The following is a 12346-nucleotide window of genomic DNA, read 5'->3' as shown; positions in this document are numbered from 1 at the left end:
AAAATTTGTTTAGAAAGACTGTAAGTAAGGACTATCCTGTTTATGTTTGCAATTAGAGGCCTAATTTCTCTGGCGTTTTCTGTGTGAATAAGTTACAATGCTGACGATTCCAGTAAATAGTTGTAGGAACTCTCACTAATTGTGGTCAAACTCTTCAAATACGCAATTATAGTTTCCAGAAATGATTAAAAACATGTAAGAAACACTTGAAATAAAAGGAAATAGGTTCTTACTACATTTCCTGCCGTTTTCAATCACGGAGGTTTCCAGTGGAAAGTTCGGAAATGACCAGAAAACTGATAATATTTACAACTCCTGTTATTTTCGGGAGCGTTTTCCATACAATTTGCTTTCAAATATTAGGAATTCAGGGTTACACAGCTCATAATTTGGTTGGAAACACTGTAAGTAAAGACTATACTGTTTATGTTTACAATTGGAGGCCTAATTTCTCTGGCGTGTTCTGTGTGAATCATTTACAATGCTGATGTTTCGAGTATATAGTTGTAGGAACTCTCACTAATTGTGGTAAAACTCTTCAAATAAGCAATTATAGTTTCCCGAAATGATTAAAAACTTGTAAGAAACACTTGAAATGAAAGGAAATAGATTCATACTACGTTTTCTGCCATTTTCATTCATGGAGATTACCAGTGGAAAGATTGGAAATGACCAGAAAACATAATATTTACAACTCCGGTTACTTTAGGGAGCGTTTTCAATTCAATTTGCTTTCAAAAATTAGGAATTCAGGGTAATACAGCTAAAAATTTGTTTAGAAAGACTGTAAGTAAGGACTATGCTGTTTATGGTTACAATGGAAGGCCTAATTTCTCTGGCGTTTTCTGTTTGAATCAGTTAAAATACTGACGATTCCAGTATATAGTTGTAGGAACACTCACTAATTCTGGTCAAACTCTTCAAATACGCAATTATAGTTTCCAGAAATGATTAAAAACTTGTAGGAAACACTAGAAATAAAAGGAAATGGGTTCTTACTACATTTCCTGCCGTTTTCAATCACGGAGGATACCAGTGGAAAGTTCGGAAATGACCAGAAAACTGATAATATTTACAACTCCAGCGACTTTAGGAAGCGTTTTCACTTGAATTTGCTTTCAAATATTAGGAATTAGGTTTATACAGCTCAAAACTTGTGTAGAAAGACTGTAAGTGTGGACTATACTGTTTATGTTTATAATTGGAAGCCGAATTTCTCTGGCGTTTTCTGTGTGAATAAGTTACAATGCTGATGATTCCAGTATATAGTTGTAGGAACTCTCACTAATTGTGGTAAAACTCTTCAAATAAGCAATTATAGTTTCCAGAAATGATTAAAAAGTTCTAAGAAACACTTGAAATGAAAGGAAATAGATTCATACTACATTTTCTGCCATTTTCATTCATGGAGATTACCAGTGGAAAGCTTGGAAATGACCAGAAAACTGATAATATTTACAACTCCGGTTACTTTAGGGAGCGTTTTCAATTCAATTCGCTTTCAAAAATTAGGAATTCAGGGTTATACAGCTCATAATTTGTTTAGAAACACTGTAAGTAAAGACTAAATTGTTTATGTTTACAATTGGAGGCCGAATTTCTCTGGCATTTTCTGTGTGAATCAGTTAAAATACTTACCATTCCAGTATATAGTTGTAGGAACACTATCTAATTCTGGTCAAACTCTTCAAATACGCAATTATAGTTTCCAGAAATGATTAAAAACTTGTAAGAAACACTTGAAATAAAAGGAAATAAGTTCTTACTACATTTCCTGCCATTTTCAATCACGGAGGTTACCAGTGGAAAGTTCAGAAATGACCAGAAAACTGATAATATTTACAACTCCAGTGACTTTAGGAAGCGTTTTCACTTGAATTTGCTTTCAAATATTAGGAATTAGGTTTATACAGCTCAAAACTTGTGTAGAAAGACTGTAAGTGTGGACTATACTGTTTATGTTTATAATTGGAGGCCGAATTTCTCTGGCGTTTTCTGTGTGAATAAGTTACAATGCTGATGATTCCAGTATATAGTTGTAGGAACTCTCACTAATTGTGGTAAAACTCTTCAAATAAGCAATTATAGTTTCCAGAAATGATTAAAAAGTTCTAAGAAACACTTGAAATGAAAGGAAATAGATTCATACTACATTTTCTGCCATTTTCATTCATGGAGATTACCAGTGGAAAGCTTGGAAATGACCAGAAAACTGATAATATTTACAACTCCGGTTACTTTAGGGAGCGTTTTCAATTCAATTTGCTTTCAAAAATTAGGAATTCAGGGTAATACAGCTCAAAATTTGTTTAGAAAGACTGTAAGTAAGGACTATACTGTTTATGTTTACAATTGGAGGCCTAATTTCTCTGGCCTTTTCTGTGTGAATCAGTTAAAATGCTGACGATTGGACTATATAGTTGTAGGAACTCTCACAAATTGTGGTAAAACTCTTCAAATACGCAATTATAGTTTCCAGAAATGATTAAAAAGTTGTAAGAAACACTTGAAATGAAAGGAAATATATTCATACTACATTTTCTGCCATTTTCATTCCTGGAGATTACGAGTGGATAGCTTTGAAATGACCAGAAAACTGATAAAATTTACAACTCCGGTTACTTTAGGGAGCATTTTCAATTCAATTTGCTTTCAAAAATTAGGAATTCAGGGTAATACAGCTCAAAATTTGTGTAGAAAGACTGTAAGTGTGGACTATACTGTTTATGTTTATAATTGGAGGCCGAATTTCTCTGGCGTTTTCTGTGTGAATAAGTTACAATGCTGACGATTGGACTATATAGTTGTAGGAACTCTCACTAATTGTGGTAAAACTCTTCAAATACGCAATTATAGTTTCCAGAAATGATTAAAAACATGTAAGAAACACTTGAAATAAAAGGAAATAGGTTCTTACTACATTTCCTGCCGTTTTCAATCACGGAGGTTTCCAGTGGAAAGTTCGGAAATGACCAGAAAACTGATAATATTTACAACTCCTGTTATTTTCGGGAGCGTTTTCCATACAATTTGCTTTCAAATATTAGGAATTCAGGGTTACACAGCTCATAATTTGGTTGGAAACACTGTAAGTAAAGACTATACTGTTTATGTTTACAATTGGAGGCCTAATTTCTCTGGCGTGTTCTGTGTGAATCATTTACAATGCTGATGTTTCGAGTATATAGTTGTAGGAACTCTCACTAATTGTGGTAAAACTCTTCAAATAAGCAATTATAGTTTCCCGAAATGATTAAAAACTTGTAAGAAACACTTGAAATGAAAGGAAATAGATTCATACTACGTTTTCTGCCATTTTCATTCATGGAGATTACCAGTGGAAAGATTGGAAATGACCAGAAAACATAATATTTACAACTCCGGTTACTTTAGGGAGCGTTTTCAATTCAATTTGCTTTCAAAAATTAGGAATTCAGGGTAATACAGCTAAAAATTTGTTTAGAAAGACTGTAAGTAAGGACTATGCTGTTTATGTTTACAATGGAAGGCCTAATTTCTCTGGCGTTTTCTGTGTGAATCAGTTAAAATACTGACGATTCCAGTATATAGTTGTAGGAACACTCACTAATTCTGGTCAAACTCTTCAAATACGCAATTATAGTTTCCAGAAATGATTAAAAACTTGTAAGAAACACTAGAAATAAAAGGAAATGGGTTCTTACTACATTTCCTGCCGTTTTCAATCACGGAGGATACCAGTGGAAAGTTCGGAAATGACCAGAAAACTGATAATATTTACAACTCCAGCGACTTTAGGAAGCGTTTTCATTTGAATTTGCTTTCAAATATTAGGAATTAGGTTTATACAGCTCAAAACTTGTGTAGAAAGACTGTAAGTGTGGACTATACTGTTTATGTTTATAATTGGAGGCCGAATTTCTCTGGCGTTTTCTGTGTGAATAAGTTACAATGCTGATGATTCCAGTATATAGTTGTAGGAACTCTCACTAATTGTGGTAAAACTCTTCAAATAAGCAATTATAGTTTCCAGAAATGATTAAAAAGTTCTAAGAAACACTTGAAATGAAAGGAAATAGATTCATACTACATTTTCTGCCATTTTCATTCATGGAGATTACCAGTGGAAAGCTTGGAAATGACCAGAAAACTGATAATATTTACAACTCCGGTTACTTTAGGGAGCGTTTTCAATTCAATTTGCTTTCAAAAATTAGGAATTCAGGGTAATACAGCTCAAAATTTGTTTAGAAAGACTGTAAGTAAGGACTATACTGTTTATGTTTACAATTGGAGGCCTAATTTCTCTGGCCTTTTCTGTGTGAATCAGTTAAAATGCTGACGATTCCAGTATATAGTTGTAGGAACACTCAATAATTCTGGTCAAACTCTTCAAATACGCAATTATAGTTTCCAGAAATGATTAAAAAGTTGTAAGAAACACTTGAAATGAAAGGAAATATATTCATACTACATTTTCTGCCATTTTCATTCCTGGAGATTACGAGTGGATAGCTTTGAAATGACCAGAAAACTGATAAAATTTACAACTCCGGTTACTTTAGGGAGCATTTTCAATTCAATTTGCTTTCAAAAATTAGGAATTCAGGGTAATACAGCTCAAAATTTGTTTAGAAAGACTGTAAGTAAGGACTATCCTGTTTATGTTTGCAATTAGAGGCCTAATTTCTCTGGCGTTTTCTGTGTGAATAAGTTACAATGCTGACGATTCCAGTAAATAGTTGTAGGAACTCTCACTAATTGTGGTCAAACTCTTCAAATACGCAATTATAGTTTCCAGAAATGATTAAAAACATGTAAGAAACACTTGAAATAAAAGGAAATAGGTTCTTACTACATTTCCTGCCGTTTTCAATCACGGAGGTTACCAGTGGAATGTTCGGAAATGACTCTAAAACTGAAAATATTTAAAACTCCAGCGACATTAGGAAGCGTTTTCACTTAAATTTGCTTTCAAATATTAGGAATTAGGTTTATACAGCTCAAAACTTGTGTAGAAAGACTGTAAGTGAGGACTATACTGTTTATGTTTATAATTGGAGGCCGAATTTCTCTGCCGTTTTCTGTGTGAATAAGTTACAATGCTGACGATTGGACTATATAGTTGTAGGAACTCTCACTAATTGTGGTAAAACTCTTCAAATACGCAATTATAGTTTCCAGAAATGATTAAAAACTTGAAAGAAACACTTGAAATAAAAGGAAATAGATTCATACTACATTTTCTGCCATTTTCATTCATGGAGATTACCAGTGGAAAGCTTGGAAATGACCAGAAAACTGATGATATTTACAACTCCTGTAACTTTAGGGAGCGTTTTCAGTACAATTTGCTTTCAAATGTTAGGAATTCAGGGTTATACAGCTCAAAATTTGTTTAGAAACACTGTAAGTAAGGACGATACTGTTTATGTTTATAATTGGAGGCCGAATTTCTCTCGCGTTTTCTGTGTGAATCAGTTAAAATTCTGACGATTCCAGTATATAGGTGTAGGAACACTCTCTAATTCTGGACAAACTCTTCAAATACACAATTATAGTTTCTGGAAATGATTAAAAACTTGTAAGAAACACTTGAAATAAAAGGAAATAGGTCCTTACTACATTTCCTGCCATTTTCAATCACGGAGGTTACCAGTGGAAAGTTCGGAAATGACCAGAAAACTGATAATATTTACAACTCCGGCTACTTTAGGAAGCGTTTTCACTTGAATTTGCTTTCAAATATTAGGAATTAGGTTTATACATCTCAAAACTTGTGTAGAAAGACTGTAAGTGAGGACTATACTGTTTATGTTTATAATTGGAGGCCGAATTTCTCTGGCGTTTTCTGTGTGAATAAGTTACAATGCTGACGATTGGACTATATAGTTGTAGGAACTCTCACTAATTGTGGTAAAACTCTTCAAATACGCAATTATAGTTTCCAGAAATGATTAAAAACTTGAAAGAAACACTTGAAATAAAAGGAAATAGATTCATACTACATTTTCTGCCATTTTCATTCATGGAGATTACCAGTGGAAAGCTTGGAAATGACCAGAAACCTGATAATATTTACAACTCCGGTTACTTTAGGAAGCGTTTTCACTTGAATTTGCTTTCAAATATTAGGAATTAGGTTTATACAGCTCAAAACTTGTGTAGAAAGACTGTAAGTGTGGACTATACTGTTTATGTTTATAATTGGAGGCCGAATTTCTCTGGCGTTTTCTGTGTGAATAAGTTACAATGCTGATGATTCCAGTATATAGTTGTAGGAACTCTCACTAATTGTGGTAAAACTCTTCAAATAAGCAATTATAGTTTCCAGAAATGATTAAAAAGTTATAAGAAACACTTGAAATGAAAGGAAATAGATTCATACTACATTTTCTGCCATTTTCATTCATGGAGATTACCAGTGGAAAGCTTGGAAATGACCAGAAAACTGATAATATTTACAACTCCGGTTACTTTAGGGAGCGTTTTCAATTCAATTTGCTTTCAAAAATTAGGAATTCAGGGTTATACAGCTCATAATTTGTTTAGAAACACTGTAAGTAAAGACTAAATTGTTTATGTTTACAATTGGAGGCCGAATTTCTCTGGCATTTTCTGTGTGAATCAGTTAAAATACTTACTATTCCAGTATATAGTTGTAGGAACACTATCTAATTCTGGTCAAACTCTTCAAATACGCAATCATAGTTTCCAGAAATGATTAAAAACTTGTAAGAAACACTTGAAATAAAAGGAAATAGGTCCTTACTACATTTCCTGCCATTTTCAATCACGGAGGTTACCAGTGGAAATTTCGGAAATGACCAGAAAACTGATAATATTTACAACTCCGGCTACTTTAGGAAGCGTTTTCACTTGAATTTGCTTTCAAATATTAGGAATTAGGTTTATACAGCTCAAAACTTGTGTAGAAAGACTGTAAGTGAGGACATTACTGTTTATGTTTGTCATTGGAGGCCGAATTTCTCTGGCGTTTTCTGTGTGAATCAGTTAAAATGCTGATGATTCCTTTATATAGTTGTAGGAACACTCTCTAATTCTGGTCAAACTCTTTAAATACGCAATTATAGTTTCCAGAGATCATTAAAAACCTGTAAGAAACACTTGAAATAAAAGGAAATAGGTTCTTACTACATTTCCTCCCATTTTCAATCACGGAGGTTACCAGTGGAATGTTCGGAAATGACTCTAAAACTGAAAATATTTAAAACTCCAGCGACATTAGGAAGCGTTTTCACTTAAATTTGCTTTCAAATATTAGGAATTAGGTTTATACAGCTCAAAACTTGTGTAGAAAGACTGTAAGTGAGGACTATACTGTTTATGTTTATAATTGGAGGCCGAATTTCTCTGGCGTTTTCTGTGTGAATAAGTTACAATGCTGACGATTGGACTATATAGTTGTAGGAACTCTCACTAATTGTGGTAAAACTCTTCAAATACGCAATTATAGTTTCCAGAAATGATTAAAAACTTGAAAGAAACACTTGAAATAAAAGGAAATAGATTCATACTACATTTTCTGCCATTTTCATTCATGGAGATTACCAGTGGAAAGCTTGGAAATGACCAGAAAACTGATGATATTTACAACTCCGGTAACTTTAGGGAGCGTTTTCAGTACAATTTGCTTTCAAATGTTAGGAATTCAGGGTTATAGAGCTCAAAATTTGTTTAGAAACACTGTAAGTAAGGACGATACTGTTTATGTTTATAATTGGAGGCCGAATTTCTCTCGCGTTTTCTGTGTGAATCAGTTAAAATTCTGACGATTCCAGTATATAGGTGTAGGAACACTCTCTAATTCTGGAAAAACTCTTCAAATACACAATTATAGTTTCTGGAAATGATTAAAAACTTGTAAGAAACACTTGAAATAAAAGGAAATAGGTCCTTACTACATTTCCTGCCATTTTCAATCACGGAGGTTACCAGTGGAAAGTTCGGGAATGACCAGAAAACTGATAATATTTACAACTCCGGCTACTTTAGGAAGCGTTTTCACTTGAATTTGCTTTCAAATATTAGGAATTAGGTTTATACATCTCAAAACTTGTGTAGAAAGACTGTAAGTGAGGACTATACTGTTTATGTTTATAATTGGAGGCCGAATTTCTCTGGCGTTTTCTGTGTGAATAAGTTACAATGCTGACGATTGGACTATATAGTTGTAGGAACTCTCACTAATTGTGGTAAAACTCTTCAAATACGCAATTATAGTTTCCAGAAATGATTAAAAACTTGAAAGAAACACTTGAAATAAAAGGAAATAGATTCATACTACATTTTCTGCCATTTTCATTCATGGAGATTACCAGTGGAAAGCTTGGAAATGACCAGAAAACTGATAATATTTACAACTCCGGTTACTTTAGGGAGCGTTTTCAATTTAATTTGCTTTCAAAAATTAGGAATTCAGGGTTATACAGCTCATAATTTCTTTAGAAACACTGTAAGTAAAGACTATATTGTTTATGTTTACAATTGGAGGCCGAATTTCTCTGGCATTTTCTGTGTGAATCAGTTAAAATACTGACGATTCCAGTATATAGTTGTAGGAACACTCACTAATTCTGGTCAAACTCTTCAAATACGCAATTATAGTTTCCAGAAATGATTAAAAACTTGTAAGAAACACTAGAAATAAAAGGAAATGGGTTCTTACTACATTTCCTGCCGTTTTCAATCACGGAGGATACCAGTGGAAAGTTCGGAAATGACCAGAAAACTGATAATATTTACAACTCCAGCGACTTTAGGAAGCGTTTTCACTTGAATTTGCTTTCAAATATTAGGAATTAGGTTTATACAGCTCAAAACTTGTGTAGAAAGACTGTAAGTGTGGACTATACTGTTTATGTTTATAATTGGAGGCCGAATTTCTCTGGCGTTTTCTGTGTGAATAAGTTACAATGCTGATGATTCCAGTATATAGTTGTAGGAACTCTCACTAATTGTGGTAAAACTCTTCAAATAAGCAATTATAGTTTCCAGAAATGATTAAAAAGTTCTAAGAAACACTTGAAATGAAAGGAAATAGATTCATACTACATTTTCTGCCATTTTCATTCATGGAGATTACCAGTGGAAAGCTTGGAAATGACCAGAAAACTGATAATATTTACAACTCCGGTTACTTTAGGGAGCGTTTTCAATTCAATTCGCTTTCAAAAATTAGGAATTCAGGGTTATACAGCTCATAATTTGTTTAGAAACACTGTAAGTAAAGACTAAATTGTTTATGTTTACAATTGGAGGCCGAATTTCTCCGGCATTTTCTGTGTGAATCAGTTAAAATACTTACCATTCCAGTATATAGTTGTAGGAACACTATCTAATTCTGGTCAAACTCTTCAAATACACAATTATAGTTTCCATAAATGATTAAAAACTTGTAAGAAACACTTGAAATAAAAGGAAATAAGTTCTTACTACATTTCCTGCCATTTTCAATCACGAAGGTTACCAGTGGAAAGTTCGGAAATGACCAGAAAACTGATAATATTTACAACTCCGGCTACTTTAGGAAGCGTTTTCACTTGAATTTGCTTTCAAATATTAGGAATTAGGTTTATACAGCTCAAAACTTGTGTAGAAAGACTGTAAGTGTGGACTATACTGTTTATGTTTATAATTGGAGGCTGAATTTCTCTGGTGTTTTCTGTGTGAATAAGTTACAATGCTGACGATTCGAGTATATAGTTGTAGGAACTCTCACTAATTGTGGTAAAACTCTTCAAATAAGCAATTATAGTTTCCAGAAATGATTAAAAACTTATAAGAAACACTTGAAATGAAAGGAAATAGATTCATACTACATTTTCTGCCATTTTCATTCATGGAGATTACCAGTGGAAAGCTTGGAAATGACCAGAAAACTGATAATATTTACAACTCCAGTTACTTTAGGGAGCGTTTTCAATTCAATTTGCTTTCAAAAATTAGGAATTCAGGGTAATACAGCTCAAAATTTGTTTAGAAAGACTGTAAGTAAGGACTATACTGTTTATGTTTACAATTGGAGGCCTAATTTCTCTGGCCTTTTCTGTGTGAATCAGTTAAAATGCTGACGATTCCAGTATATAGTTGTAGGAACACTCAATAATTCTGGTCAAACTCTTCAAATACGCAATTATAGTTTCCAGAAATGATTAAAAAGTTGTAAGAAACACTTGAAATGAAAGGAAATATATTCATACTACATTTTCTGCCATTTTCATTCCTGGAGATTACGAGTGGATAGCTTTGAAATGACCAGAAAACTGATAAAATTTACAACTCCGGTTACTTTAGGGAGCATTTTCATTTCAATTTGCTTTCAAAAATTAGGAATTCAGGGTAATACAGCTCAAAATTTGTTTAGAAAGACTGTAAGTAAGGACTATCCTGTTTATGTTTGCAATTAGAGGCCTAATTTCTCTGGCGTTTTCTGTGTGAATAAGTTACAATGCTGACGATTCCAGTAAATAGTTGTAGGAACTCTCACTAATTGTGGTCAAACTCTTCAAATACGCAATTATAGTTTCCAGAAATGATTAAAAACTTGTAAGAAACACTTGAAATAAAAGGAAATAGGTTCTTACTACATTTCCTGCCGTTTTCAATCACGGAGGTTTCCAGTGGAAAGTTCGGAAATGACCAGAAAACTGATAATATTTACAACTCCTGTTATTTTCGGGAGCGTTTTCCATACAATTTGCTTTCAAATATTAGGAATTCAGGGTTACACAGCTCATAATTTGGTTGGAAACACTGTAAGTAAAGACTATACTGTTTATGTTTACAATTGGAGGCCTAATTTCTCTGGCGTGTTCTGTGTGAATCATTTACAATGCTGATGTTTCGAGTATATAGTTGTAGGAACTCTCACTAATTGTGGTAAAACTCTTCAAATAAGCAATTATAGTTTCCCGAAATGATTAAAAACTTGTAAGAAACACTTGAAATGAAAGGAAATAGATTCATACTACGTTTTCTGCCATTTTCATTCATGGAGATTACCAGTGGAAAGCTTGGAAATGACCAGAAAACATAATATTTACAACTCCGGTTACTTTAGGGAGCGTTTTCAATTCAATTTGCTTTCAAAAATTAGGAATTCAGGGTAATACAGCTCAAAATTTGTTTAGAAAGACTGTAAGTAAGGACTATGCTGTTTATGTTTACAATGGAAGGCCTAATTTCTCTGGCGTTTTCTGTGTGAATCAGTTAAAATACTGACGATTCCAGTATATAGTTGTAGGAACACCCACTAATTCTGGTCAAACTCTTCAAATACGCAATTATAGTTTCCAGAAATGATTAAAAACTTGTAAGAAACACTAGAAATAAAAGGAAATGGGTTCTTACTACATTTCCTGCCGTTTTCAATCACGGAGGATACCAGTGGAAAGTTCGGAAATGACCAGAAAACTGATAATATTTACAACTCCAGCGACTTTAGGAAGCGTTTTCACTTGAATTTGCTTTCAAATATTAGGAATTAGGTATACAGCTCAAAACTTGTGTAGAAAGACTGTAAGTGTGGACTATACTGTTTATGTTTATAATTGGAGGCCGAATTTCTCTGGCGTTTTCTGTGTGAATAAGTTACAATGCTGATGATTCCAGTATATAGTTGTAGGAACTCTCACTAATTGTGGTAAAACTCTTCAAATAAGCAATTATAGTTTCCAGAAATGATTAAAAAGTTCTAAGAAACACTTGAAATGAAAGGAAATAGATTCATACTACATTTTCTGCCATTTTCATTCATGGAGATTACCAGTGGAAAGCTTGGAAATGACCAGAAAACTGATAATATTTACAACTCCGGTTACTTTAGGGAGCGTTTTCAATTCAATTTGCTTTCAAAAATTAGGAATTCAGGGTTATACAGCTCATAATTTGTTTAGAAACACTGTAAGTAAAGACTAAATTGTTTATGTTTACAATTGGAGGCCGAATTTCTCTGGCATTTTCTGTGTGAATCAGTTAAAATACTTACTATTCCAGTATATAGTTGTAGGAACACTATCTAATTCTGGTCAAACTCTTCAAATACGCAATTATAGTTTCCAGAAATGATTAAAAACTTGGAAGAAACACTTGAAATAAAAGGAAATAGGTCCTTACTACATTTCCTGCCATTTTCAATCACGGAGGTTACCAGTGGAAATTTCGGAAATGACCAGAAAACTGATAATATTTACAACTCCGGCTACCTTAGGAAGCGTTTTCACTTGAATTTGCTTTCAAATATTAGGAATTAGGTTTATACAGCTCAAAACTTGTGTAGAAAGACTGTAAGTGAGGACTATACTGTTTATGTTTATAATTGGAGGCCGAATTTCTCTCGCGTTTT

This window comes from Myotis daubentonii, chromosome X, assembly GCF_963259705.1.
Source record: "Myotis daubentonii chromosome X, mMyoDau2.1, whole genome shotgun sequence".
NCBI lineage: Eukaryota > Metazoa > Chordata > Mammalia > Chiroptera > Vespertilionidae > Myotis > Myotis daubentonii.
The sequence above is the reverse complement of the archived record's forward strand: the minus strand, read 5'-3'. Positions refer to the sequence as shown.